Here is a 27853-nt window from a genome sequence, read left to right on the forward strand (position 1 = left end):
TTTAACTACGTTTTCTGAACTTGTTCGCTCTGATGAGAAAATTCGTGAAATCCTATGTGTAGATGATTTACCATGGGAAGATCTCCATCAGAGATCTTCGTTTTTACCTGAGGATGATCATTTTGAAAATGATTTCTCATCAATTTTTACAACTGAACATGTCAAGGAACCTCAGAATCCAATGAAACATCCTGATTCAGAGTTAAATTTGGGAAACATCTCTTGAACTATTCCTATTGACATTTTGGTTAAGCCCGGAATCGTTGAGAACATTCATATAGGTGCCTCGTGTACAGATAACGAAATTCAATTATATAAGGCCCTATTTCAAGAATTCCGCGACGTGTTTGCCTGGTCCTATGAGGAAATGCCAGGAATTGATCCCGCGATTGTTGTTCATGAGATCAAGACCTACCCGGACGCTAAACCTGTCCGGCAACGTTTGCATCAGATTCACCCACGAAAAGCTACTGCAATTAAAGCAGAAGTTGAAAAACTGTTGAAAGCAGGTTTCATTTATCTGATCCCGTTAACGGATTGGGTATCGAATATTGTTCCGGTTAAAAAAAAGCAGGGAACAATAAGAATATGCATCGACTATAGGGACATTAATCGAGCCTGTCCAAAGGACAATTACCCAACCCCCTATATCGATCGAATCATTGATGATTGTGCCGGAAGCGAAATATTCTCCTTTATGGACGGTTTTTCCGGATACAATCAAATCAACATTCTACCTGCCGATCAACCAAAAACGGCTTTCATTTGTCCATGGGGGACATTTGCTTATTGCAAATTACCTTTTGGGCTTAAGAATGCCGGAGCAACTTTTCAAAGGGCGATGTCTTATGCGTTTCATGACATCAAGCACATTGTGCAACCGTATCTTGATGATTTGCCTGCTCATTCATTACATCGAGCTGATCACCTCGTCCATTTACGAGCAATCTTTATGAGGTGTAGGAATTATCGTATTCGGTTGAACCCACACAAATGTGTCTTCTGTATAGAAACGGGTCGATTGCTGGGATTTGTAGTTTCGAAAGCCGGCATTTACGTTGATCCCTCGAAGGTCGAAGCTATCATCAAATTGCCTCCTCCTTCGAGTCTTCGCCAACTACAAAGTTTGCAGGGGAAAGCAAACTTTTTACGACGATTCATTCCTAACTATGCCGAGGTTACAAAGGGTTTTACTCGGTTGTTGAAGCAAAACACTCAATTCTATTGGGATGAGATAGCTCAGAAATCTTTTGATGCACTCAAACACGCATTGACCCATGCACTATTGTTGCATCCTCCCAACTACAACCAAGATTACTTCTTGTATCTCGCCGCCTCTCATTCCACCATTGGAATGGTCTTAGTTCAGGAAGATGAATTCGGAATGGAACATGTGATATATTACCTTAGTCGAACGTTAAATCCAACTGAGCTAAAATACTCACATGTGGAGAAATTGGCATTGGCAGCCGTTCAAGCTGTCCTACGTTTTCATCACTACATTTTACTACATAAAACTACGGTAATTTCAGATTGCAACCCTATGATCTACATTTTGACCAAGCAATTGCTAGGGGGCAAGTACTCTAAATGGATCGTTATCTTGCAAGAGTTCGACTTGGAATTTGAGAAATCTAAGTCTAAGAAATCTTTAGTTTTTGCGGAGTTAATGTGTGACTTCCCACGTGCTGACACGGAAACGGTGGCGGAGGAGCCCATTGCGGACGAATCCTTGTTTTTAATCAGCACTTTAGATCCGTGGTATGGGGACATCATCGTTTATCTCCAAACCCAATCCTTTCGGCCGGAAATTTCAAGGTCAGAACGTCGGAAAATTCGATTCCAGTCCCAACAATTCAGGATTATTGGAGATAATCTTTATCGCCGTGGGGTGGACTCTATTTTTCGACGTTGCTTAACTCACGAGGAAGCTGAAAGGGTTCTAAATGGCTGTCACTCTGGAGCCTATGGCGGTCATATGTCTGGGTTTGCCACAGCCCAAAAGATATTGCGCGCTGGCTACTTCTGGCCGTCTTTATTTAAAGATTGTATTACAGCGGTCCGAAAATGCCACAACTGCCAGATTTTTTATCGTAAGATGCGCGCTCCACCTGCTCCTCTCCACCCTATAATTGTCGTTGGTCCTTTTGCCAAATGGGGTATCGATTTTATTACATGTAACCCTCACTCGGCTAGGGGGCATGCGTATATCATCCTTGCGGTAGATTATTTTACTAAGTGGGCTGAGGCGATGCCTACATTTGAGGCAGATGAAAAGACAGCTGCAATTTTCGTGTTCAATCATATAATTGCTAGGTTCGGTGTCCCGCAAGCAATAATCACTGATCATGGGCGTCATTTTCGAAACGTTATGATGACCGAACTTACAGGCCAGCTTGGTTTACGTCACGATAGTTCAACCCCTTATTATCCACAAGCGAATGGTCTGGTTGAGTCCATCAACAAATTTTTAGTTATCATGATCCGACAAATCATTGGGATTCATCGGTCGAATTGGCACAACATGTTATTTTCAGCACTTTGGGCGTACCAAACTTCAGTAAAAACATCAACAGGGTTCACTCCTTTCCAACTAGTCTATGGTTTGGAAGCCGTGTTACCCATTGAATGCGAAATCCCATCACTGCAAATGGCCATCGAGTTACTTCCAGCCACTTCCGACGAGGAAAAGCGTTTGTTATACTTAGCTCAATTAGATGAGAATCGACGTGATGCTGCATTGGCAATCGAGACTCACGCAAAACGAATGAAAGCTCAGTATGATCGAAATGTGACCCCTCGGAATTTTTCGGAAGGAGATCTAGTCTTAGTTTATGATCAAGCTAATGATAAATTAGGTGCTGGAAAATTCGTTCCTATGTGGCATGGTCCCTATGTTGTCAAATGAAAGCTAGCCAAAGGGGCTTATGAATTGGTAGACTTTGATGGGGACTCTTTGGGTAAACCCAGAAATGGCCTTTACTTGAAGAGGTATTATGCTTAAAAGAATGGGTATGGAGATTTTTTACTTAGGATAGTTTTTCTTTCTAGCTGGTGTGTTTTAGTTTAAACAGTGTGCTTAGCTTAAAGAGTGTTTTTTCGTCATTATTCCTACTTATCTTGGTTTTACTCTTGATATTGCAGATGTCGATGCCTCTCCAAACATACATTGGTTTCGCTGATGGTGCTTGTCGTAATACACGGAACATCTCTTCCGCAGCTTGGGTTATCTATTCGCCCTCTGATGAGTTAGTATCTATGCATGGGGTAAGCCTCGGACAAACAACGAACAACATTGCCGAGTGTAGTGCAGTGATTGAGTTATTGTCTGAATCTATTTCATTTGGGATTCGGAGTTTGATAGTGAGGTGAGATTCTGAACTCGTTGTATTACAGTTTAATAGAGTGTATGCCATTAGAAATCCAGTGTTATTAAGATTATTTTTTAGAGTGCGTCTCTTGGAACGTGAATTTGATTACATTGAATATCAGCATATTCCGAGATCTTTAAATACATTAGCAGATGCAATTGCTTCTCGAATGTTAAATAGACATTTGCAATAATCATACATGTAAATTTAAAATCATTCCATAACATGATTAACAAGATAAGCCGGTAATAGTGATATATATATATATAGGAGTATGTCAAAAATACATCGTCTTCGATCATAGGTTGAAAAACACCTTATGATCGGCAAAAATGATAAGTACAAAAAACAAAATGTCACATGTGCCCACAATAGGCGATCATCCTATCACTGGTGATGATCTCTATAAGAAACCAATGCACGGGCCACCTTGCAAAGGAACCTCCTAAAAGGTCCCGGGACTCCAATCACATAGCGCTGAAGTCGACGAGGAATGTCGTCTATAGTGGTCTCAGGAATATCTCCTGTCAAGCGCTCGAGATGACACTCCAACTCGGCGAAAACCTCTGTTGATTCGTCATGTGGGGCTGGCGCAGGTGCAACTAGTTGCCTCCTCTCGAAAGGCCAGAGAGCGGCTGGTCGCTGCGGACCCACATCTGCATTTTAAAATTTTTACTATCAGTTTTGAGACGATAGAAAAATAAATAAATAAAAATTAAAATAGGAAAAATGTTGGAAAGGATTTTACCTGACTCGTCCCACTGCTCTCCTGGTGGAAGAGCCATGTCTGGGTCACCATGAAAATCTATCCCAGTGTAAGGGAAGTCCTGAATAGAAAAGACCTGGTTTTCCAGCCATTGGAAATACTCAGGTTTGAATTGAGCAACCTCTGTCCTCTCGTCCGGGTGACGGGACATGACTGCGACCCATCGCATCAGTTTGAGCTCTCGAGGAAGCCCAGCTCCAACAGTAAGGTGCTGTGGGATCAGCATAGGAACCCTCTCCAGGCCAAAACTCACGACTAAAGCCCCATAACCAAAGGTCTTTAGTCGTCCGTTCTTGGCCCTGGTCAGTTGGCCTTTCACATTAGCCAACACGGCATCGCACCAGTTGAAGATGGTGCCTCGAAAGCAATCAACTGCCATACGCATCTGGGATCCGGTGGCAATATGTAATGCGGCAGCTCCGCAAAGTCTGGTGACAGTAAACGCAATCACCATGAGTTCAGGACGGGATATGGTCTTTATGTCTATCCCTTTGTCTCTAGCCTGGCTGTTGCAGTACTCTAGCCGGAGGCTATCGACAGACTGGCCACCTGGCCTAGTCCCGTGCAGAGTCAAGTCTTCGCCTCTCTTAGACAAACCAGCCAAAAAATATATGTCCGCCGGCTCGATTTCGAGCTGGTGGCCGCCAATGAAGAAGCACTGGTCTTGTATGCTCCATCTGTCAACCAGCCACTGTAAGAAATCCACCTGAGCCCTCATGCCAGGAATGGCCCAGATTTTGTACAATCCGCACGCCCTCAAAGCATCAAGTGAAGACTGATGATTCCATGTGGCAGCATCCACGTCCTCATGCTCTCGTTCACGCCAATCTAGCATGATGTACTCTTTGCATCAAGTATAAAGATTAATTAAATTGCTAGAAAATATTTTGATTGGTCCATTTTTGAGAATTTTTGGGTTCAAAACCCTTGCGGCGGGGTACGCACCCTCCAGGTTAGACACAGTGCGTGGGACCGCACTTTGTCTACATGAAAGGTGCGGACCCTGAGCTTTTTCCTAATGGAGAAAAAGTCGGGGTCCGCAGGCCCGCAATGGTAAACATGCGGGCCCCCGCGCGCGGGTTTTGCGCCTAAAAACCCTCCCAAAAATAAAATAAAGGACTAAAACAAAAATTAAACGGTTAAAAATGAAGAGTGAGATGATGTGGATTACCTGGAGAAGACGGCGCTCGATTCCGACGGTTGGATTTCCCGCAATCTTCACGGGAAGTTTTCTAAGCAAAAGCACTATTTTCTCACCCAAACTCAAACGGTAAAAATGAATTGACAAAGCCCCTTTTTATAAGTTTTTTGAGTAAATAAATCGCAAATTTGTTTATGTTTCACTTTGAAAAGGTATTTTGCGACCTTTTTATCCATTTTAAACAGGTATGAGTAATGTTTGTGTTTTTGTGCAGAATAAAAGATTATTCAGGCGAAATCTATCATTTTCGACAAAAAAACATGTAGAGTTATCTTTAAGCTCTTTTCTGACTCCTAAAACATGAAAAGATTGCCAAGTGTTTCTTTTAGACTCGTTAAAATGGAATTAAAAGACGGTCCACTTACAGCTCTTTTCCGACGTAAAAACATGAAAAGATTGCCGGATTTTTGTCGTTTCAAATTCGATATTGGTTATAAACGACGTGTCATTGATCGCTTTTTTACTTTTTCGGGTCAAAGGCACTAATGACGAAAAGTACTCCTTGGTCGTAAAATCTCAAGCGGTTCTCTCAAGTATTATTTTATACTTTTTCGGGCTTGGGAGACACAAATTTACGAAAAAGGTCAACCCTGGAGTCTTCTTAAGTTTTTTCAGACTCTCTAAAATTGAAAAACGCCGAGTTTCTCCTATACTGGACTCGTTAAAATTTCACAGTAAAGGACATGTTCAATCACAAACAGGAACGAACCACTCCTTCTTAGGGTTCGAATTTAAACTAAGTTGCACTCATCCGAAGGATGAGCTTATAATCAAGCAAATGTTATCCTCCTCAAGCTTGTCAAAAATAAAGAGGTACTTGCCAGAAATGGTGGGGGAAAAGAGAGAAAAATGAGCCTGTTTGTCATACTTTGTAACCACTCTTGAACACGACACTTTTATTCACCTGGGTTGGGAAATCCTTTGCCTAACAGTTGATCAAACCACATTGAAAGTCTTCAGCCGGTTTCTGGGTATTAACTTTGGGTCAATTATCACCAAACCATCTGTCATGTCGTTATGTGTTCAAGAGGTCACTGCCAATAAGCCATTCATCCGCAAAATATCTGTCATCCATCTTGACCATCCCTGAGTCAGTTCTTGCAACTAAATTTCTTCAACTTGATCTATGATTTCGTGTTGTGGGCTTGCCTACGACGGATCACTTTCTATCGACATCAGCTCATTATCTAGAAAGATGATCTAGGAATCGTCAGTACCTTGAGATCTGCATGCATCAATAGCAGGTTTCTCGCCTTTGACGACAGTTTACATCATTGACTTTCGATCAAAGGACTCCGTGACATGCTCGACATCAACACATTTATTCGCATCTCATGGATTGTACTGGGTACTTTGAGAGCCATTGACATCACTGGTGGTTTCTCTCACACTTGTTAACAATTTACATCATTGACTGGTAATCAAGTGGTTTCTACCATGTTCGACATCAACACATTCATTCGCATGGATAGAATCGTACTGTTTCGGGAAGTAGAAATGAAGACCCTGGATCTAGTTTCCACAAGCCAGGCTGCGAGGAATTTTGTATTCATTATATAATGGACTATTTATAAACAGATGGCTGCGCCCATACTGTGTCCACATGAGTCTATACTTGTGATGTTTTACAAGATCATTCCTGTATCAGAGCAGTAGTTAGTTTTTCTAGTCAGTTTTGATCTGAGCATGGGAATGCCTACCTCAGTGATGATATGATCTCATATATATATATTTTGCATTGAATGTTTTTACAGGTTCCAACCGGGTTCTCCACAAGATGATCCTCGAAATGATAAAGTACTTCACTCTTCCTAAATGATAAGAAATCCTCATCTACTACAGACTTCGCACTTTAGGGGGCAATCTGTTACACAAAAATATCGTCACCATGATTATTTGCAGTCAGTATGAGTCTATCATCACTTGTACTGTCCTCCTAAGCAAGTCTCAGACCTCAGCTCTTCAAATCAAGCTTTGGAAATGAGATAAAGACATTAAAAATCAATGTAACTCTGGTTCCGCACTTTCTCTCATGGTCACCTGCGGTCCCGCACCTTCTGTGTAAAAAAGTTGTGGACCTGCCCACTCTGTTCCTAACGGTGTAGGTGCGGACCCCTGTGAAAGTCAAAAGGCGCAAGTTTTATCTTAAAAAACTCACTTTGGGTTAATTCTAGAGGTTTCTAGAAGGAATTTTGACGTGGATTGTTCGCTCTGAGGTGGTTCATGCATCCCAAAAGAGAAGGAGCTAATCCCTTGATGAGAGGAGCTATCCCTTTGAAGGAGGGCTTTATCCCTTTGAAGGAGGACCTAGTAACCTCCCTCCATTGCACTATAAATACAGGCATTGGGCTGGTTGCTGGGGAGGTTAGAAGCTGAACATTTTTTAGGGTAAATGCTGGTGAAATCAAGACTTCCTAGTTGAGCGTAAGAGGAGAGATCACACATCTTTTTGGCTTCATTGTGGAGTGAGTGAAACTTGTCAAAGTAGAGGAGACTTCTTGCTGGACCCTGGGAGGATCTTGTACAGCGTCAAGGCAAAGGTTGTAAAGTTCTTCTTCTTTTGAATTAATACAATCAAACTCATTTTTCTCAACAAGTATCTTATGTTATTTGTTTCATGGACTCCTTGACTTTCATGTTAAATATGTTTTAATGCAATTGGTTTTTCAGGTGCTATTTAATTTGTTTGCCTTGTTTGTGTTTGCAGATTCGCGAAAAGGAGCTCATTTGGATCGAAGGAGCGAGAGCATCCACAAGCTTGCGTTGGACCTAAGGTAGGCCCTAAAAACACTTGTTTGCTATTGTTTACTAAAGCCCATTTTAGAGAAAGATAGTGTCTGGTTAGTTTGCTTGTCATTAGGTCTTCTTTAGATTCTAGGAAGGTCTATCTTGTCCGCAAGATCGACTTATTCCGTGTGACACTCCCAAAATTGTGTAGCAGAGTGACAAAGCACTTCATTCAGTTTCCATAGTAGATTAGTTTCAATTTCACTTTCAGTCTTAGTCTTTCATTTAATTATGTTGCAATTTCATTTTCATTTTTCCATTAAGTTTTGATTCTGCAATAGAATAAACAGTAGTTGTAATCTCATTCTTAGTTTCAGTATTTCATTTTAGTTTTATTTCCATCATAGATAGTTGCAATCTCATTTTCAGTTCTAAATATCTCATTTAGCTTTGGTTTTTTATTAGATAGTAGTTGCAATTTCACTCTTAAGTTCTTTTAGTTCATGATTTGGAATCAATAATAAATAGCAAAATTAGAAACTCTGTTTTCCTTTTCTTGAATAAGCTTTACTTCCAAATCTAACTTAAAGCACTTTTAGTCCTCATTTCATTTCTTTAGCAGAAGTAGATTTAAGATTTCTGTTAAGTGCATTGTAAATCATTAGGAATTAAAGGATAAAAACCCCAAAACAACATAAAACTCAAAAACATTGGAGTAAGAAGGGTCATCTAACACATATAGTGCACTACACTTCATCAGTTTACGATACCCGAATTGATAATTTATGTAGAGAAATTTAGGACACTAAATTGACCAAACATTTTGGCGCCGTTGCCGAGGAAGTGTAACTAGGTAGCCTTATCTCTTACATTCATAAAAAAAAAAACAAAAACAACAAAACAAAACAATGACATGCATAGAGAAAGAGACTCTAGGGGTAGATTTATAGCTAGGGGCAGAAGTTCAATTCCCACAACTCCACCTACTCCACCAAAAGTTAGAAGAGACACACCACCATCCCAGACTCATACTCCCAACCATAAGATTCCTAGAATTCAAGGGGCAGAAATTCAATCAGAAGATTCTCCTACTTCATCTACTAAAATAGACCTGGGAGAGAAGACCTTTTTCACCTCTACAGGAGAGCCTATTGTAGTTGAAGAAGTAGGAATACCTAGTGAGGAAGAAGAAGTAGGAACTCCCTCTCATAGTCCATTAATAGAAGAACCAAAGGAAGAGGGACTAACCTTGCAGGTTGAGCCATATACTGACTCTGAAGAAATTATAATGGCAGAAGAAGAACAAGATGGAGAATTCTCACTGTTTGGAGGGGGTAGAGGGAATAATGGAGGAGGCAGAGGAAATATTGAAGTAGATAACTCATTTGGATTCCCTATAGTGGACGAGGAAACACATACCACAATGAAAAGCATTTCACCATTTGTCCTCCCAAACTTTTATGGGTTAAGAAGTGAGGACCCTGAAACATTTTTGTTTGAGTTTGAAGTATTGTGCAGAACATATGACTATCTAGAAGACTCTCAAAAACTCAAATTGCTCCCTTCAACACTAAAAGGTTCTGCTTTGAAATGGTTTATGGGGTTAGTCACTCAATCCATTAGAACATGGAATGACATGAAACAGGCGTTTTTGTAGAAATTTTGAATAATTTAACACATATTCAACAGATATTATCCTGATCATGTACTATTGCGGAATACATACACAATACATAAGCTCCTCTATGTTGATCATCAATATAGCAGCATCAATAACAATAAAACATCAAGAGCATTCACACATTAACACAGTATGTAACCCGGGGAAAGCATCTCGCTAAAAACCCCAACTATCTGTATATTAATGATTGAGACCATGTAACATTACAAAGTACAATGCTTATCACAAGCAACCCAGTACCAGCTCCACCTGTTACACACAATACAGCTAAGATCTGATCTCCAAATCTATTCCACTCCTTGCCTGCCTCCACTGCTCAATACCTGCTCAAGAATGAATGGGAATGGTTTACCAAACTCGTATTTCACCTCCAAAGAATCACTCACACTATGTAAGACGTGAGCAGAGGCTATAATACTGGGCAAATACATGAGCAAACTCATTGGCATACTCAATCCCTTGATTGTGCAAATCCTCATGCACAACTATAGTCACAACTGATAGCAATCTGATTCTCTAACACCTGTCCCTGTTGAACTGAACATGCACTGACATGCAACTGAGTTAACTAATGTATTCTATAGTTGTATTATGATTTAATAATTAGTTTAACAACTCATCATTAGTCTATTTGTAGTTATACTAACTACAACTAGTTTAACCAAGTCAAACTGAACACAACTCCATCAACTCCACAATCAACTCCACCAAACTCAACTGATTGAGTTCTAACTGAAGTCATGCATGCAACAACTCAACTGACTCATAAGAAAAGCGTACTTCCTTCTGACAGCTGCATGGGCCACATATGTAGCTCAAATTGAAGTGCTCCAAGAGAATAAGATCAAGTTTATAGTCCAAATATTATTATGAGACAATAATATTTGACTTTTCTATTTTGGACAGCAAGTCTAAAAATAGACTTTGATCACTCCTGCTGTGATCACTCCTGTTGTGGTCACTCCTACTGTGATCACTCCTGCTGTGGTCACTCCTGCTGTGATCATCCCTGCTGTGGTCACTCCTATTGTGATCATCCCTGCTGGGATCCAAAAATAGAACTTGCGCCATAATTTGCCTGCGGGCCCACTTAGTGAAGGTGGCTATTTTCACTAAGCTCCATCATCTTGTTGCAATCTCAACACTCCCTCTTGACAAGATATGGATTATCGGCAACCCCTATCCTACCTCGGTGGTACTCGAATTTTCTCCTGGTGAGAGCCTTCGTCAAAATATCAGCATCCTGATCCTCCGTTGGAATGTATGAAAGCAACATGATCCTCCGTTGCACACAATCTCTGATATGATGGTACCTGATGTCCTTGCTGCCATATACTCGGCCTCTTGAGCTCCCTGCCCAATCTGCATCCTCCTGTCTGTACCAAGATTCATATCCTGATGTGCCTCTCAAGTAGCGCAATTCATGCTTGCCCGCCTTCCAGAAGAGCTTGGTAGGCTTAACCATAGCTTGTGAAAGCTGGTTAACTGCATAGCATATATCGGGTCGTGTATTGACCAAATACATCAGCGACCCCACCAACTGTCGATAAACAGTGGCATCCACTTCTTCTCCCGAAGTGGCATCCTCCTTCCTCCAACCTCCAGGAAGAGGAGTATCAACAGGCTTGCAGCCATGCATGTTGAACTTCTCCAGTATCTCCCGAGCATACTTGCCCTGAGAAACAAACAGTCCACCACTGCGCTGCCATATTTCCAATCCTAGGAAATAGTGAAGGAGGCCCAAGTCCTTCATCTCAAACTCAGTAGCAAGATCCTTCTTGCATGACAGTATCAACAGCTTATCACCCGTTAGAATCAAATCATCAACATACAGTACAATGATAAGCAACTTACCCTCCACCACAATCTGGTATAGGTTAAGATCCGCCTCGCTCTTGGAGAATCCAAGTCCTGTGAATTAACTGTCTATCCGTGTGTACCAAGCACGTGGTGCTTGCTTCAACCCATACAGCGCTCTCTTGAGCCTGCACACATGCGACTCGCTGCTGAAGACCTCAAAGCCTTCGGGTTGCTCAATGTACACCTCCTCCTCAATGACTCCATTGAGGAACGCAGTCTTCACATCCATCTGATGAATGTGCCATCCCATCTGCGTTGAGAGAGCAAGAATCGTCCGTATGGAAGAATACCTTACGACAGGTGCAAAGGTCTCCTCGTAATCGATCCCCTCTATCTGTGAAAAGCCTCGGGCAAAAAATCTTGCCTTGTACTTCTCTACACTCCCGTCAACTGCCTGCTTAACTTAGATCCATCTCGAACCCACCACTAATTTCCCTTCCGGTCTAGGAACAATCTCCCATGCATTGTTTCTGACAATAGAATCATACTCTTCCACCATGGCGTCTACCCATGCGGGATCCTCCACAGCTTCCTCGAAAGAGGATGGCTCAGTCACAACACACTTGCTCATAAGAGCCCTGTATTCAGTGTACCGATCAGGTGACTGTCTCTGCTTGCGTTGGGCTATAGGTGGTCCTACAAATTTCTTTGCATCTTGAGCCAGTCGCTCAGCTTCTATCAAGCGCTTTTGCCCTCTAATGGTTGGCGCTGCATGAGTCGTCTCTTCCACTCCATGAACCTCGTCCTGTGGCTGATCCACGTCCTGAAGCTCATCCTTAGGAACTAATAGCTTTTCATCTGCATGCAAGTGTAGCTCCCTCTCAAGCGAACACTTCATGGCTTTCTCCTCCTGAAATTTTATATCCCGTCGCACAACAGTTTTACCACTAGATATCATTTTTTTTGGGATTCAACTGCATTAAGTAAGTCATTAACGTATGACCATTTCCATGAGAGGAAGTCATAACTGACTAATTTCTCATGATTTTTGAATTGTTCACTTAGCACTCATTGCATCGGGTGATGCTCACAGGGGTGAAGAAGTGGGATTGAAACTAGTGAAATGAATCACATAGCATCAATCGTCACTTCCGGGGCTTGCACCCGGTAACCAGGACTTCCCGGGAGGTCACCCATCCCAGATCTCCTCTGGCTCAAGCGCGCTTAACTGTGGAGTTTTCCCCACAATCAAGCCCATTTAGCTTCCTACCCCATTTGCAAAACCTTAGCAAGTATTGTGCCTCATGAACCATTCAAGTAGAGATCCCTTCACTCTTTTTGAATTAAGTATTAGGGGTTTACGCAGTGCATTATATTAGATATCGTTTTTTTTGGGATTCAACTGCGTTAAGTAAGTCATTAACGTATGACCATTTCCATGAGAGGTAGTCGTAACTGACTAATTTCTCATGATTTTTGAATTGTTCACTTAGCACTCATTGCATCGGGTGATGCTCACAGGGGTGAAGAAGTGGGATTGAAACTAGTGAAATGAATCACATAGCATCAATCGTCACTTCCGAGGCTTGCACCCGGTAACCAGGACTTCTCAGGAGGTCACCCATCCCAGATCTCCTCTGGCTCAAGTGCGCTTAACTGTGGAGTTTTCCCCACAATCAAGCCCACTTAGCTTGCTACCCCATTTGCAAAACCTTAGCAAGTATTGTGCCTCATGAACCATTCAAGTAGAGATCCCTTCACTCTTTTTGAATTAAGTATTAGGGGTTTATCACTATCTGGAAAATACACACGATAGTTGTGGGGCGTATCAATGTACCCCACAAATATCCCAACCTCTGTGGTCGGCTCCAACTTCTTCCTGGCATCCTTCGTCACATGCATGTAAACGTTAGCACCAAAAATCCTCAAATGAGAAAGATCAGGCTTCTTACCAGAATAAGCCTCCTCGGGTGTACTCATGCCAAGTATCCTATGAGGACAACGGTTCTGCACATAAACTGTTGTATTGCATGCTTCCGCCCACAAGTGAAGGGGTAAGCCCTGATCATGCAACATTGCCCGTGCAGCACCCACAATCGTTCTGTTCTTCTGCTCAGGTACCCCGTTCTGCTGTGGGTTATGGGGAGCTATGAGCTCTCTTCGAATCCCTTCTGCCTTGCAGAAATCCTTGAACTCGTCCGAGATGTATTCACCACCATTATCACTCCTAAGAGCCTTCACCTTCTTCCCCGACTCCTTCTCGACCAGTGCTTTGAATTCACAGAACTTTGAATATGTCTCGCTCTTCTTCTGCATGAAGAAGATCCAGCACTTACGAGAGAAATCATCAACAAAAATCACATAATACCTGTGTTTTGTTGTCGAAGCAACTAAGAAAGGTCCACACACATCTGTGTGAATTCTCTCAAGGATCGTCGTGGCGTGACTATCCTTCTCGTGAAAGGTGGCTTTCACAAACTTCCCCAAAGTACACCCCTTGCACTGATCTGACTGCGCATGTGTGCCTTTAGGAAGCCCTGTAGTGATCTACTGTAGTATCTTCAAGGCTCCATGGTGAAGGTGACCCAATCTCCTGTGCCACAACTCGCCATCATCCCGGCTCACCAATCCTTCTGCCTTGCCTGCCATTGTTGCGCATCCATCTACATGCAACTGATAAAGGTTCCTCACTCGAACCCCTATCTTCCGAGTCTCACCAGTTGTCTTGCTGCGCGGGAAAGCCTTTCCCTCGCTGAAAACAACATCATACCCCTTGTCTTCTAACATTGCCACTGAGATAAGATTCTTCTTCAATACTAGAACATGCATGACTTCCTTCAATACGAAGGGTTTACCAGACTCCCTCTCAAAGGAAATGGTACCGATACCGGTCGCACTGTATCTACCATCATCGCCCATCTCGATGTGCACTCCAAGTTCTTTGTCCTCCAGATCAGAGAACAAATCTCTATCTCCCGTCATGTGAAAAGACTTACCACTGTCCAAGAACCACACTGATCCCATCACACTTGAAACCAAGCATGTGATCAATGAAAAACCAAGCTCAAACTATGAGGCTAGAGCCTCTCCCGCTGAAGATCCAGCAGCCTGCTTGTTCTTCTTCTTCTGCGGACAATTAGTGGCATAATGTCTGTGCTGGTGACAATGAAAGCACTTCACCTTGGACATATCCTGCTTCTTGCCTTTCGCACCAGACTAAGAAGCTTTCTCGTTCTTCCCATTCTTTGCTTTGGCAGCCAAAGCACAATTCTCTTCATCAACTCCCTTTGACGAAGATCCGTCCATGGTACTCCGCCTAATCTCCTCCTGCACAAGATCTGACCATAGTCTTTCCCATCCTGGCAATTTCTCCCGACCATTGACAGAGTCCTGATAGGAATGCCAACTCTTCGAAAGACCAAGGAGAGTCAAGCTCACCAAGTCCTCATCATCGACAGTAACCCCCACACTTCCCAGCTCATCTCGACACTGAGTGAACTTCGTGAGATACTTGGGCATACTATCACCCTTCTCGCATTTGATGTTTCTGAGTTTATCTTTGAGCACCAACTTCCTTTGATCGCTCTTGCTTTGTAATAATTCTGTTAATAATTTCCACATCAAATATGGAGTAGCCTTTCCATGGAGGCTGGACACAATGTGATCCTTCACGCCCTCCAACAGAATCCTTCGACATTTTGCGGTCTTCTTTTGCCAAGCATCAGCTTGAGTAGCATCAGTAGGCTTTGGGACATCCGTATCTATGAACTCCTTCAACCCGTTATCATCCAATACTGCCTCCATCCTGTCCTTCCATGCAATATAGTTTGAGCTGCCCTCAAGAGCATACTCCAATCACAATCCGTTGAAATACATTGCTGCATTGCCACCAAGAAAACACCGCTGCAAATTCAAATTCCACCAGCAACCAACTCAACCACCTCGGATCTAAGATTCGTGAGAACGCAATATTTCTCGTACAGAGATTGACTGTATGGGAATTCACCGGATATCTCACCTTCCAAAGGAAGGATGAATCCAGAGGCTACCTGGCCCGATTACAGACTCTGCTTGAAGAAATAGAATGTAAACACTTCCTGAATAGTAGATCTGATGATGAACAGCTCTGATACCATGTAGAAACTTCTTCTACAAATCAGCTAGCTCTGATACCATGTAGAAATTTTGAATAATTTAACACATATTCAACAGAGATTATCCTGATCATGTACTATTGCAGAATACATACACAATACATAAGCTCCTCTACATTGATCATCAATATAGCAGCATCAATAACAATAAAACATCAAGAGCATTCACACATTAACACAGTATGTAACCCGGGGAAAGCATCTCCCTAAAAACCCCAACTATCTGTATATTAATGATTGAGACCATGTAACATTACAAAGTACAATGCTTATCACAAGAAATCTAGTACCAGCTCCACCTGTTACACACAATACAGCTAAGATCTGATCTCCAAATATATTCCACTCCTTGCCTGCCTCCACTGCTCAATACCTGCTCAAGAATGAATGAGAATGGTTTACCAAACTCATATTTCACCTCCAAAGAATCACTCACACTGTGTAAGACGTGAGCAGAGGCTATAATACTGGGCAAATACATGAGCAAACTCATTGGCATACTCAATCCCTTGATTGTGCAAATCCTCATGCACAACTATAGTCACAACTGATAACAATCTGATTCTCTAACACCTGTCCCTGTTGAACTGACATGCACTGACATGCAACTGAGTTAACTAATGTATTCTATAGTTGTATTATGAGTTAATAATTAGTTTAACAACTCATCATTAGTCTATTTGCAGTTAGACTAACTACAACTAGTTTAACCAAGTCAAACTGAACACAACTCCATCAACTCCACAATCAACTCCACCAAACTCAACTAATTGAGTTCTAACTGAATTCATGCATGCAACAACTCAACTGACTCATAAGAAAAGTGTACTTCCTTCTGACAGCTGCATGGGCCACATCTGTAGCTCAAACTGAAGTGCTCCAAGAGAATAAGATCAAGTTTATAGTCCAAATATTATTATGAGACAATAATATTTGACTTTTCTATTTTGGACAGCCAGTCTAAAAATAGACTTTGATCACTCCTGCTGTGATCACTCCTGCTGTGGTCACTCCTACTGTGATCACTCCTGCTATGGTCACTCTTGCTGTGATCATCCCTGCTGTGGTCACTCCTGCTAGGATCCAAAAATAGAACTTGCGCCATAATTTGCCTGTGGGCCCACTTAGTGAAGGCGACTCTTTTCACTAAGCTCCATCATCTTGTTGCAATCTCAACAGTTTTTGAATAGATACTTGGATTATTGTATGCCTACCAATCATAAAGATGAGGTGTTAAAAATGATGTGAAAAGAGGATAAAAACTTAGAAGATTTGCTTGAGAAATTCAACTATAATTTGAAAAGAGCAAAAATGAACAGTTTAGATGAAGAAACTTTGAAATCTCTTTTGTTAAATTCCATTAGAGATGAATGGATAGATATCCTTAACATGATGGGGAAGGGAGATATCTCTCAACTTCCATTGAGTGACATAGCAAAACTATGTGTTCATCTCTCAAGGGGGAAATCTAAAACAGGGAAAGGGCTGAGAGATCCTTCTCTTGTTATAGCAAACAAATATGCAATCGGATCGGTAAGTAGGGCAGAAATTGGCAATATGTTTGATGAGTTTAAAACCGACATTTTAGGGAGCCTTAGTGAGCAACTGGACATTCTTAAAATTCAAAACAAGCAGAAAACAGAGGTTGATGCTTTAGCCATATTTTGTCCAAAATGCATAAAGGAACATGCTCTAAGGGAATGCCCTTTAAATGCAAAAATTGTAGAAACTTGTATGATTTGTTCATAAAGTCATGAGACCAAGGGTTGTCCCTCAATCCTAGGTCTTAAGGTTGTCTTTCAAGAAGAAACAATCCCAAATTCTGCAGAACCTCTTTGTTTTGTTGCAAGAAGACCTTGGCAAGGGCCACAAAATCAAGGATTTAACAATCCAATGTATCCTCAACCCCCACCAAACTGGAATTCTTGGAATCAACCTTGGCGTCAACCTCAAACACAGTATCAATCTCAACCGTGGGCACAAGGCGTAAAAAATCCTTATGGGTGATTCGCTCAATATTATCAATACCCTCCATCCTATCAAAATTATCCTCTCCCACAAAATCAGCAGCAAAATCAACAACCACAACTTCAAAATCAGAACCCTCAACTTTCATTACCCTTTCCACAACAACCTCCACAACAAAGTCAAAATCCTCAACTCTTACTTCCATTTCAACAAAAACAAAATCAGCTACCTACCCAACCATTGCCAAACCCCAATAATAAAACCCCTCAGAATGCTTACATGGTAGAAGGACAACAATTTCCAACTTACATGGTTACTCCTCTAGATCTTAATGATGTTCAACTTAGATCCGGTAGGATATTAGAAAAGGAAAAACCTTCTATAGTCATTGAAGAACAAGATATCTCTGAGGAAGACTCTCTAAAAGTCAATAAAAGTTTTGAGGGAACATCCCTCCAAAACCAAAACATTGAAAAAGAAAAACAAAAAGAATCAATAAACACAACTCCTGTCATTGAGCAACCAGTATTTACTTCTACACCTCCTTTTCCTGAGAGATTACAAATTGATAGAGGGGTAGAGAAACAAATTTTGTTTCCCAATTATAACTTTCTAGATGAATTGAAGAATGTTTGTATCAAAATTCCTTTGTTACAATCCATAAGAGAAATTCCAATTCTAGCCAAGACAATAAAGGAGTTGAGCATTAAAAGACCAGGAAGAAAACCAAGAGAAACAAAAAGAATTCACCTGCTAGGAAAGATAGAAGACATCATGATGGGAAAGATTGCCATGCAGAAATATGTGGATCCAGGAAGTCCAATTATCAAGATACATATAAAAGGAATTGAAATTCCAAACACATTGATTGACTTAGGGGCAGCAATAAACATTGTGAGTAGACAAACTATGGAGCAACTTAAACTTCCTAACCTTCTTTACACACCTACCTTACTGCAACTTGCAGATAGATCAATAATCAAACTAGATGGTGTGCTAGAAGACATTTCAGTATCCTTAGATTCTTGGGAATATCCTATTGATTTCATGATTTTAACTCCCAAGAATAATCTAGGAGGACACCCACTCATATTAGGAAGACCTTGGCTGGCCACAGCTAATGCTTTTATTAGTTGTAGATCTGGTGACATGTATATTTCTGATGGTAATTCAACAAAGAAATTTACTTTGTATCCTCCAGCAAAAGCAATAACATAAATAGATGACAAGGAATGGATTGATGATGAAGATGATATTCAACCTCTCTTTACTATGTTAGAATTTAGTGAAGATAGTCAAATTTTGAAAACATTGGAAAATTTTGAAACATCTTCAGAATATGATCATGCACAATTCCAAGAGAAATCTAATGTTGAATACTTGTCATCAAGGCAGATGTCTCTCTATTCTATGGAAGAGTTTGGTAGCTCTATAATTGAAATTTTCCAGGTAGGATATTGAACATAAACAAAAACTTGGAGAAACTACAATAAGAAGAGCTAACCAAAACATTACAAAAACATTCTGCTACATTTGCATGGGAGTACACCGGCATGAAAGGTATTGATCCTAAGACTTGTATTCATCATATCTATATTGAAGAAAACAGTAGACCAATTAGACGACGTCAAAGAAGAATGAATCCAAATCTTAGGGAAATTGTGAAAGAAGAGCTCCAAAAATTACTCAATGTAAACTTCATTTACTCAATTTCAGATAGCCAATGGGTTTCTCCTTTGGTAATTGTGCCTAAAAAGAATGGTAAATGGAGGGTGTGCATTGATTACCGAGAATTGAATAAACAAACCCTGAAAGATCACTTTCCTTTACCCTTTATAGATCAAGTGTTAGAAACATTAGCAGGTAAGAAGTGTTTCTCATTCTTGGATGGTTTTAGTGGTTATAATCAAATTCAGGTAGCACCTGAGGATCAGGATAAAACCACATTTACTTGTCCATGGGGAACATTTTCCTACCGAGTACTTCCTTTTGGGTTATGTAATGCACTTGCAACATTCCAAAGAGCAGTACTAGGAATTTTTTCTGATCTAATACATGATTGTGTAGAGGTATATATGGATGATTTTACAGTCTATGGAAACACATTTGAAGAAGCTTTGGAAAATTTGGAAAAAGTCCTTAAAAGATGTAAAGAAACAAACCTTTCACTAAGCCATGAAAAATGCTTTATGATGTTTACAAAAGGTATTGTTTTAGGACATCACATTTCAGGAGATGGGATTAAAGTTGACAAATCTAAAGTTGAAGTCATCTCTAAGTTATCAATTCCAAGTTGCCAAAAGGATGTTAGAAGTTTTCTAGGATTTACAGGATACTATAGAAGATTTATAGAAAACTTCACTAAAATAGCATCTCCACTCTTCAAATTGCTTACAAAAGATTGTGAATTCAGTTGGAATCCTGATTGCCAACTAGCATTTGAAACCTTGAAAGAAAAAATATCTGAAGCACCTATTTTAAGAGGACCAAATTGGAAACTTCCTTTCCATATTTCTACAAATGCTTCAGATACAGCTCTGGGAGCTGTATTGGGACAAAAAGATTTGATTCCTTATGCCATTTACTATACAAGTAAAAATTTGACTCCCACTGAGTTGAATTATACTATGACTGAAAAAGAATTCTTAGTTGTTGTTCATGCAATTAACAAGTTCAGACACTATATAACAGGCTATGAAACCTTTGTTCATACAGATCACTCTGCAATTAGATATTTGATGCATAAACATATTACTAATGGCAGAGTTACAAGATGGCTTTTACTTTTGCAAGAATTCAACATTATTGTGCTAGATAGACCTAGAAAACAAAACACAGTTGCTCATTTCTTGTCCAGGATTCAGAATATCAAAGAAGACTCTCCGGTTGAAGATAAGTTTCCTGATGAATATCTCTTTGCAGTAACTACTCAAACTCCTTGGTTTGCAAATGTTGCAAATTACTTGGTTATAGGGAAGTTACCTTCACATTTGTTTCCTAGAGAGAAAAGAAAGATTATTCAAGATAGTGCAAGATATTCATGGATCACTAACAAATTGTATAAAACAGGACCAGATCTTATGTTCAGAAGGTGTGTCAAGGAAGATGAAATGCCTGATATTCTCAAAGCATGTCATGATGAGCCATGTGGTGGACACTTTGTTGACAAGAGGATAGCCTATAAAATCCTTTCTTTAGGATATTATTGGCCATCCATCTTCAAAGATGCTAAAGAATATGTCAGGAGGTGCGACAACTGCCAAAGGGTAAGGAAACCTACTCCCTCAAATGAAATGCCATTACAAACTCAAGTACTTATTGAACCCTTTGAAAAATGGGCTTTAGACTTTATTGGACCTATTAATCCTCCATCCAAGCAGAAAAAATATATATTGGTATGCACTGATTATGTCACCAAATGGGTCGAAGCCAAAGCATTACTTTTTGCTAACGAAAAATCTGTAATTAGTTTTCTTTTTGAGGATATCTTTACTCGCTTTGGTGTTCCAAGAGAAATTGTGACAGATCAGGGATCTCAATTCACATCCAACATGATGGAAAGGCTTATGGAGGAGTACAAAATCAAGCATAGGAAATCTACTCCATATCACCCACAAGCAAATGGTCAAGTGGAGTCTACAATTAAAGTGATTGAAGGAATCCTCACCAAAAATGTGCATCTACATAGAAGAGATTGGGCAGAAAGGCTTCCTGAAGCCTTATGGGCCTATATAACTACATGGAGGAACACAACGGGACATACACCCTATGAACTTGTTTATGGGAAGCAAGTCATGTTCCCCATAGAGTTCCAAGTCAAAACTTTCAAGATGGAAGTTCAGTTGGGGATGGATTTATCAGAAGCTCAAACACATAGATTGGAGCAATTAAATGAACTTGATGAAATCAGATAAGAATTTGTTCAAAGGACTGGTCTAGTCCAGCAACAGAGGGCTAAATGGCATGACAAATACATCAAGGACAAGAAGTTTCAAGAGGGAGATTGGGCACTGTTATTTGATTCAAATTTTAAAGATTTTCAAGGGAAGTTTCAAACTCATTGGCTTGGGCCATATGAGATTGAAAAAAATTTCAGTAATGGAGCAGTAAAGATCAGAACAATAGATGAAATTCGAACTCCTCTCCTTGTGAATCGTCATAGATTGAACATTTATCAAAAACCAATCTCAAAGGAGGAGTTCATCAAGATCTTTCAGAGCAATTATGAAATGAAGTTGGTGAAGAAGAATCCTTCTTCTCCACCAACTTAGTCTTTATTTTTCCTATCTAAAAATAAAAATAAAAAAATAAATAGTATAAGGTTGAAAACCAATCACTGATTGGCATGCTTATACAGAAAATACAGGGTGAAAATCAGAAGGCTCTGACACCCTATATTTTCCATTTCTTTTCTAAAAAAAATGGTGACTCATTATGCATTCTGCAAAATTCATTGTCTTATCTCATTTCACTCTGTTTTACTTTTGCAAATTTCACTTCACTCCATTACCATATTCCACCAATAAATTTTTCTTCTCCAGCATTTCTTTCATCTCCATTTTCATTTATCATCTTGTCATATTTTCACTCATACAGCCATTTCCATTTCATTCATTCATAAGCCATATTTTACTCTTTGTTTTACATTCTGCAGCGGTTTTACATTCTGCAGTTGTTTCCATGTTCTGCAACTAGTTCCGTTCCATAGCTGATCTTGTTCTGCAGCAACAGTTTGATTATCAGTCCAAGCACAAAGAGGCCAATTAATAATAAAATCTCATATGCAGGTAATTGAAGAGAAAACAAATTTGAAGACCAATCACACCTAAAGCACCTATGGAAGCAAACATCAATATATTAGCAAGTGGAAGGTAAGGTTCCAAAGGTAAAAACAAAAAATTATTTCAAAAAGCAGTAAAAAAACATAAGTTTGTATAACTTGTATGATCATATGTCTCCTTGATTAATCATGATGTGAAATGACTGCCACAATTACTCCGCCATACCTTCCGTCTTCAATGCCAAATGTTCTAATGATGCCTTCATAACTAATCTCCGTTTTAAACTCCATGACTCGTACTTAACCGGACTTTTACAGCCACACCTGTTAATGGTTATATTAACAACATGGCCTATTTGTATACGACTCTTCAAAACCCTGATTGTTCATTTATTACACTAAGTTTTTATCTCATACTTCCGTAGCCTTTTTTTGCATATAGTCACTCTGTTTTTGTATACTTTGTGCATACAGTCCTTCTGTTTTCCACACAGTTTACGTATATAGCTATCCTGTTTCCATATATATAGTCTTTTTATTTTATATTCACAGTCAACCTGCTTCCATATACTCTGTCATCCTATTTCCATATCCATAGTCATTTTGTTTCTATATACCAATTGCTCCATTTTCGTATACACAATCCTCTTTACGCAGTCACTCCATTTCTCAGACAGTGAAGGGAATTTTGAAGAGTAGCCGAGAACAGAGGTGATGGGACTCATTGTTAGAACTGAACCCATAGGGGTGAAGTACATGGAGGGTTATTTGTAGCTGAGAGGAATGTTACAAAAGGCTGGTTGGTTGAGTTTTATTGAAAAATTCAACGGTTACCATAAGGAAATCACCAAATCCTTTGCCAGGTCATTTGATGGAATGGACGTGGAAATAGGTGACATCAAATTTATAGTTATCAAGTCCTTTATTGCTGAAGCAATACAACTCCCAAGGCTAGGAGAAAGGTGTATTAATAACAAAGAGTTTCATGATGAATCTTGGAAGGTCATTCTTAAAAATCCAGGTATGGACACTTAAGTTTTTAGAAAAGGGATTCCAATCTCTGCACTTAAAAACAAATGGAGTAGCATGTTGTTAATCTTGCAAAAGTTTATTACATGCGAAGGGAGGTTTGGTTCTATGTATGTATATCATATACGACTGTTAATGAATTTTCTAGAAGATGGTGTTAGACTCTGTCTTGCCAGTTTGCTGTCAGAGTCAAATTATCAAAGTTCATTTCTCGTTATGTACATTCCTGTTTGATGTCTAGGTCAGCAAGGAGTTAATTTGGTATTTAGGGCTAGGTGCAAGTTATTGTTCTCAAGGTGCTTCATAATACTTGCGGGCCAGAGGAAGATTTCCAATAAGATTCATTTCAAGATTTTCATCATGTTCGAGAATATTTCTTTTTCAAAACTTTGTTTTGAAAAGGAAATTTTCAAATTTTAATGTTTGTAATAAATCTATATTTTAGAGTCTCCTGCTTTGAAATATTTCAGAAGTAGCCTTGGTTATCTTTTCCTAAGCCAAGTGTCGGGTCCCTGCAAAAGACAGCAAAGTTATCAGTCCAAAAACTCAGAAAAGCCAAAGGAAAAGCATTGTATTAAATGACCAAATATCAAAGTGAAAAAACATTATGAAAGTGGGTTATCAAATAAATTTGAAATTAAATTTGATTTGATGAGATATTTTCTTCATGTACAAAACATGGCAAACAAATTCATTTGCAAGAAATCTGCAAGGAAGAGGTCGAATTGCAAATTTGGAAGGCCGAAGCCGTGTTTGCATACCCGTGGACAGCGTTTGGAGGTGTGCGCTACGCGTTGGGTCTGTGCGCTACGCACTCAGGTGGGCGCTACGCACTAGGCCCCGTTGGCCAGTGTAAAAATACACAGGCGCTACGCACTAAGGTGTGCGCTACCCATTGGGCAGGGGCGCTACCCACACAGCGACAGAGCCCAGGAAATTGTTGTCTTGCACCCAGTTTCGTATCAAATCGGCTCCATCGACTTGCAACATCCATAAGCGAGTATCTCTGTTTATCTATTCAAGCAGGATTGGGGACCATATCTCCGTCCAAAGGAAAACAGTGAGTCTGTGGCTTAGCTGGTCAGTTGAGGAGATTGATTCATAGTTGAGGAGAATCGCACATAACACATTGTCCATAGTTGAACCCATCTTTTGGCTGAAAGCTCCTGGTGTTGAAGAGTACAATGGCATCTGCAACATTGTCCATGAGTTCAGTTTCGGTCTCTGGGTTTCTAGCACCCATTAGTGAAACTCGGCGATGTGGGGCTGGACTCCAGTCTTCCGTGGTCAACTTTCCTACGAAGAAGGTTTTCCAGACTTTCAGTGGCCTGAAAGCTGGTGTAGCTTGCGAATCTGAAGCATCCTTCTTTAGTCATGAGACAAATGCAGTTCTTTGGTCTTCAGTTTGCAGGTCAAAGTCAACAGAAAATCAACAGATTGTTCAGAAAGCTAGTTAGATTCGGGCATCAACATTTAAGGTTGCTATTCTTGGAGCTGCAGGAGGGATTGGACAACCTCTTTCACTGTTGATTAAAATGTCTCCTTTGATTTCTGGTTTGCATCTTTATGATATTGCAAATGTGAAAGGAGTTGTTGCAGATCTCAGCCACTGTAACACTCCAGCACAGGTTCTAGATTTTACCGAGCCAGCTGAATTGGCAAATTCTTTGAAGGGTGTGGATGTCGTGGTCATCCCGGCAGGAGTTCCAAGAAAGCCAGGCATGACTCAAGATGACCTTTTCAACATCAATGTTGGTATAGTGAGGACCTTGGTAGAAGCTGTTGCAGATAATTGTCCCAATGCTTTCATTCAAATCATCAGTAACCCTGTAAATTCAACTGTACCCATTGCCGCTGAGGTGCTCAAGCAGAAAGGTGTATATGATCCTAAAAAGCTCTTTGGTGTCACCACCTTGGATGTTGTTAGAGCAAACACTTTTGTTGCTCAGAAAAAGAATCTAAGACTTATCGATGTTGATGTGTCAGTTGTTGGAGGTCATGCTGGGATCACCATTCTTCCATTACTGTCCAAAACAAAGCCTTATGTAACATTCACCCAGGAGGAGATCGAAGGGCTAACGGTTAGAATTCAGAACGCGGGAACTGAAGTTGTGGAAGCAAAAGCAGGTGCTGGATCTGCAACACTGTCCATGGCTTATGCTGCTGCGAGATTTGTTGAATCTTCTCTCCGTGCACTTGATGGTGATCCAGATGTGTACGAGTGTTCCTATATTCAGTCTGAACTGACAGAATTACCTTTCTTTGCATCTAGGATTAAACTTGGGAAGCAAGGTGTTGAAGCATTGATTTCCTCAGTTCTTGAGGGGCTCACTGAGTATGAACAGAAAGCCCTAGAAGCTCTGAAGCCGGAGTTGAAGGCAAGCATTGAAAAAGGCATTGCGTTTGCAAACAAGCAAGCACACTTGAATACATTCCATTTAACTTGGAATTGTAGGACAAATAAGACGAGAAGCATACACTACCGCTTTAGGGTGCCATAATTTGTGCAGTTTAGGCATAGATTTTAAGTTTCGATCTGATCTTGAGAACTCCGTGTCAGAGGATAAGCATGTGTAACATAATACGAAAGACGCAGCAACTTCTTTTTGCATCTTCAACAGCTGCACAACCCATATTGACACCTTGGCTTCGCATGAAAGAGCTGGCCAAGATAGAGAAGATCAACTTTCAAACTTTCAGCTGCTTTTGAAGAAGTTACACGTGAGCATTGTGAAAAAGAAGGAGATAAAAAGTAAAAGAGCTAGTTTTATTAAAAATTGGTTTTTATTTAAAATAGCAAATGAAAAATGCCAAGTCAAAATACGCCTAAAATAAAATGAAGAATACTTGCCACAGCAGAGAACAAGATTCGATTGCCTATGTTTATCTTCAGTAATGGGATTGACACCTATAAGTGCCACCTCTTCATCAGTTATCAACAGATTCGAGTAGAAAATGGAGCGCTATTCTATCTTCAGAAACGCTGATTGGCTTTTTAGTTTTGTTTGTTTAATGATGATAAAACCATCCCTTATTTTGGTCGATGGGTGTTTTCAGAGTTGAGTCTATTTATTGTATTAAAAAAATCACTTGGAAGAGAGAATTTTGAGAGCGGGTGGAGGAAAAAGACAGAGTTTCATTGTACAGTTTTTGACAGGGATTTAATGGCAAAATACAGCTCTGACTCTTGAGATTCTTGTGGTGTGGATTTAGCATTTTGTCTTTTTTTATGTGTCATATGTAGCTTGTATTGTTTTACATTTCATTTCATAATCATTTTCTGTTGAATACTTTTAAATGAGAAAGGCAGAATCCAGTTTACTGCTCTGCCTTGGGAGGTATTCATTTTCTATGTTTTCTTCAGTTTGATAAGGATTCAACTATTGTCCTTGTCAACCTCGCAGCGGTCTGTCACTACATATAATTCCAATTTGATTGTTAAACTTCATGCTTATCTTGCCTCAGGAAATAATCTGCGTTTTTCATTTAATCTCTGCTCTTGCTGTCTTTGCCCCACACAGCCCAGAAAACCCAATCATTTATCAAAAAACCCCTTTCTATCAATTTACTAGCCTAAAATCAGTTCCAGTTTGAAGTCATCTCACATTCTATTGCTCATTTTCTCGAGATCGACTGGAGAGAACCCTCTCCTATCTTCGTAGGGCTAGCTACGAGGCTGAGCTTGGTTTGATGTGGCCTTGAGTTTTGCCTTCCTCAGCCTGAGACAAATCTAGGCTCTAATAGATGGAACCCTCAATCTACCATTTTTCCTGTTGAATAGTCTAAGAAGAATGGAAACTAATGTTCAAAAGAAAGTTGAAGCAATAGAAACCACTCTATATCACTATGGACTAGTAAAGATTTTAGTTGAATTCCATTTAAGAAGTGTAGGGGACACATGGGAGGACTTTTTGGTAAGAAACTTCTTCCAGGATGCTCCAGAATTGCTTGAGGGAAGTCCTGTAAAAAGAAGTAGGAGAAGGAAGACCAGTCTCACCATTCAAAACACCCCTAAAACTTCAACACAAAAAAACGATGAAGAAAAGCCAATCTCTGAGAAATTAACAAAGATCATAAAGTAGACTAAGCAGAAGAGAAAAATGAAAGAAAAGGTTGAAGAAATCCACAAGGATATTCCTGAACCTTCATTACCTAAGGAGGATGAACAGTTGCTTTCTGAGAGACTAATCAAAATCAGGGAACATCTCAAGAAAATTAAGGAGAAAGGAAAGAGTAAACAGGTTATAAAAGAAGAGATCATAGGCTCCCAAAACTTGAGGAGGAGTTCTAGGCTCAGGGGCAAAGTGAAGAAGACAAAATCAAAAGAGGCCCAGTTTATAAAGTTGGAGGAAGAAACTCCAACTCAATCCCCTAAA

General features: G+C 40.1%; 1 pseudogene; it reads left to right on the top strand.

Moving 5' to 3' along the window:
• The first annotated feature begins 24570 nt into the window (after positions 1–24570).
• Positions 24571–25978, top strand: LOC149218357 (malate dehydrogenase, chloroplastic pseudogene; annotated as a pseudogene).
• The last annotated feature ends 1875 nt before the right edge of the window (positions 25979–27853 follow it).

Source organism: Pinus tabuliformis, chromosome Q (genome assembly GCF_031772625.1).
Source record: "Pinus tabuliformis cultivar Carrire ecotype Pingquan chromosome Q, CPIR1, whole genome shotgun sequence".
Lineage (NCBI taxonomy): Eukaryota > Viridiplantae > Streptophyta > Pinopsida > Pinales > Pinaceae > Pinus > Pinus tabuliformis.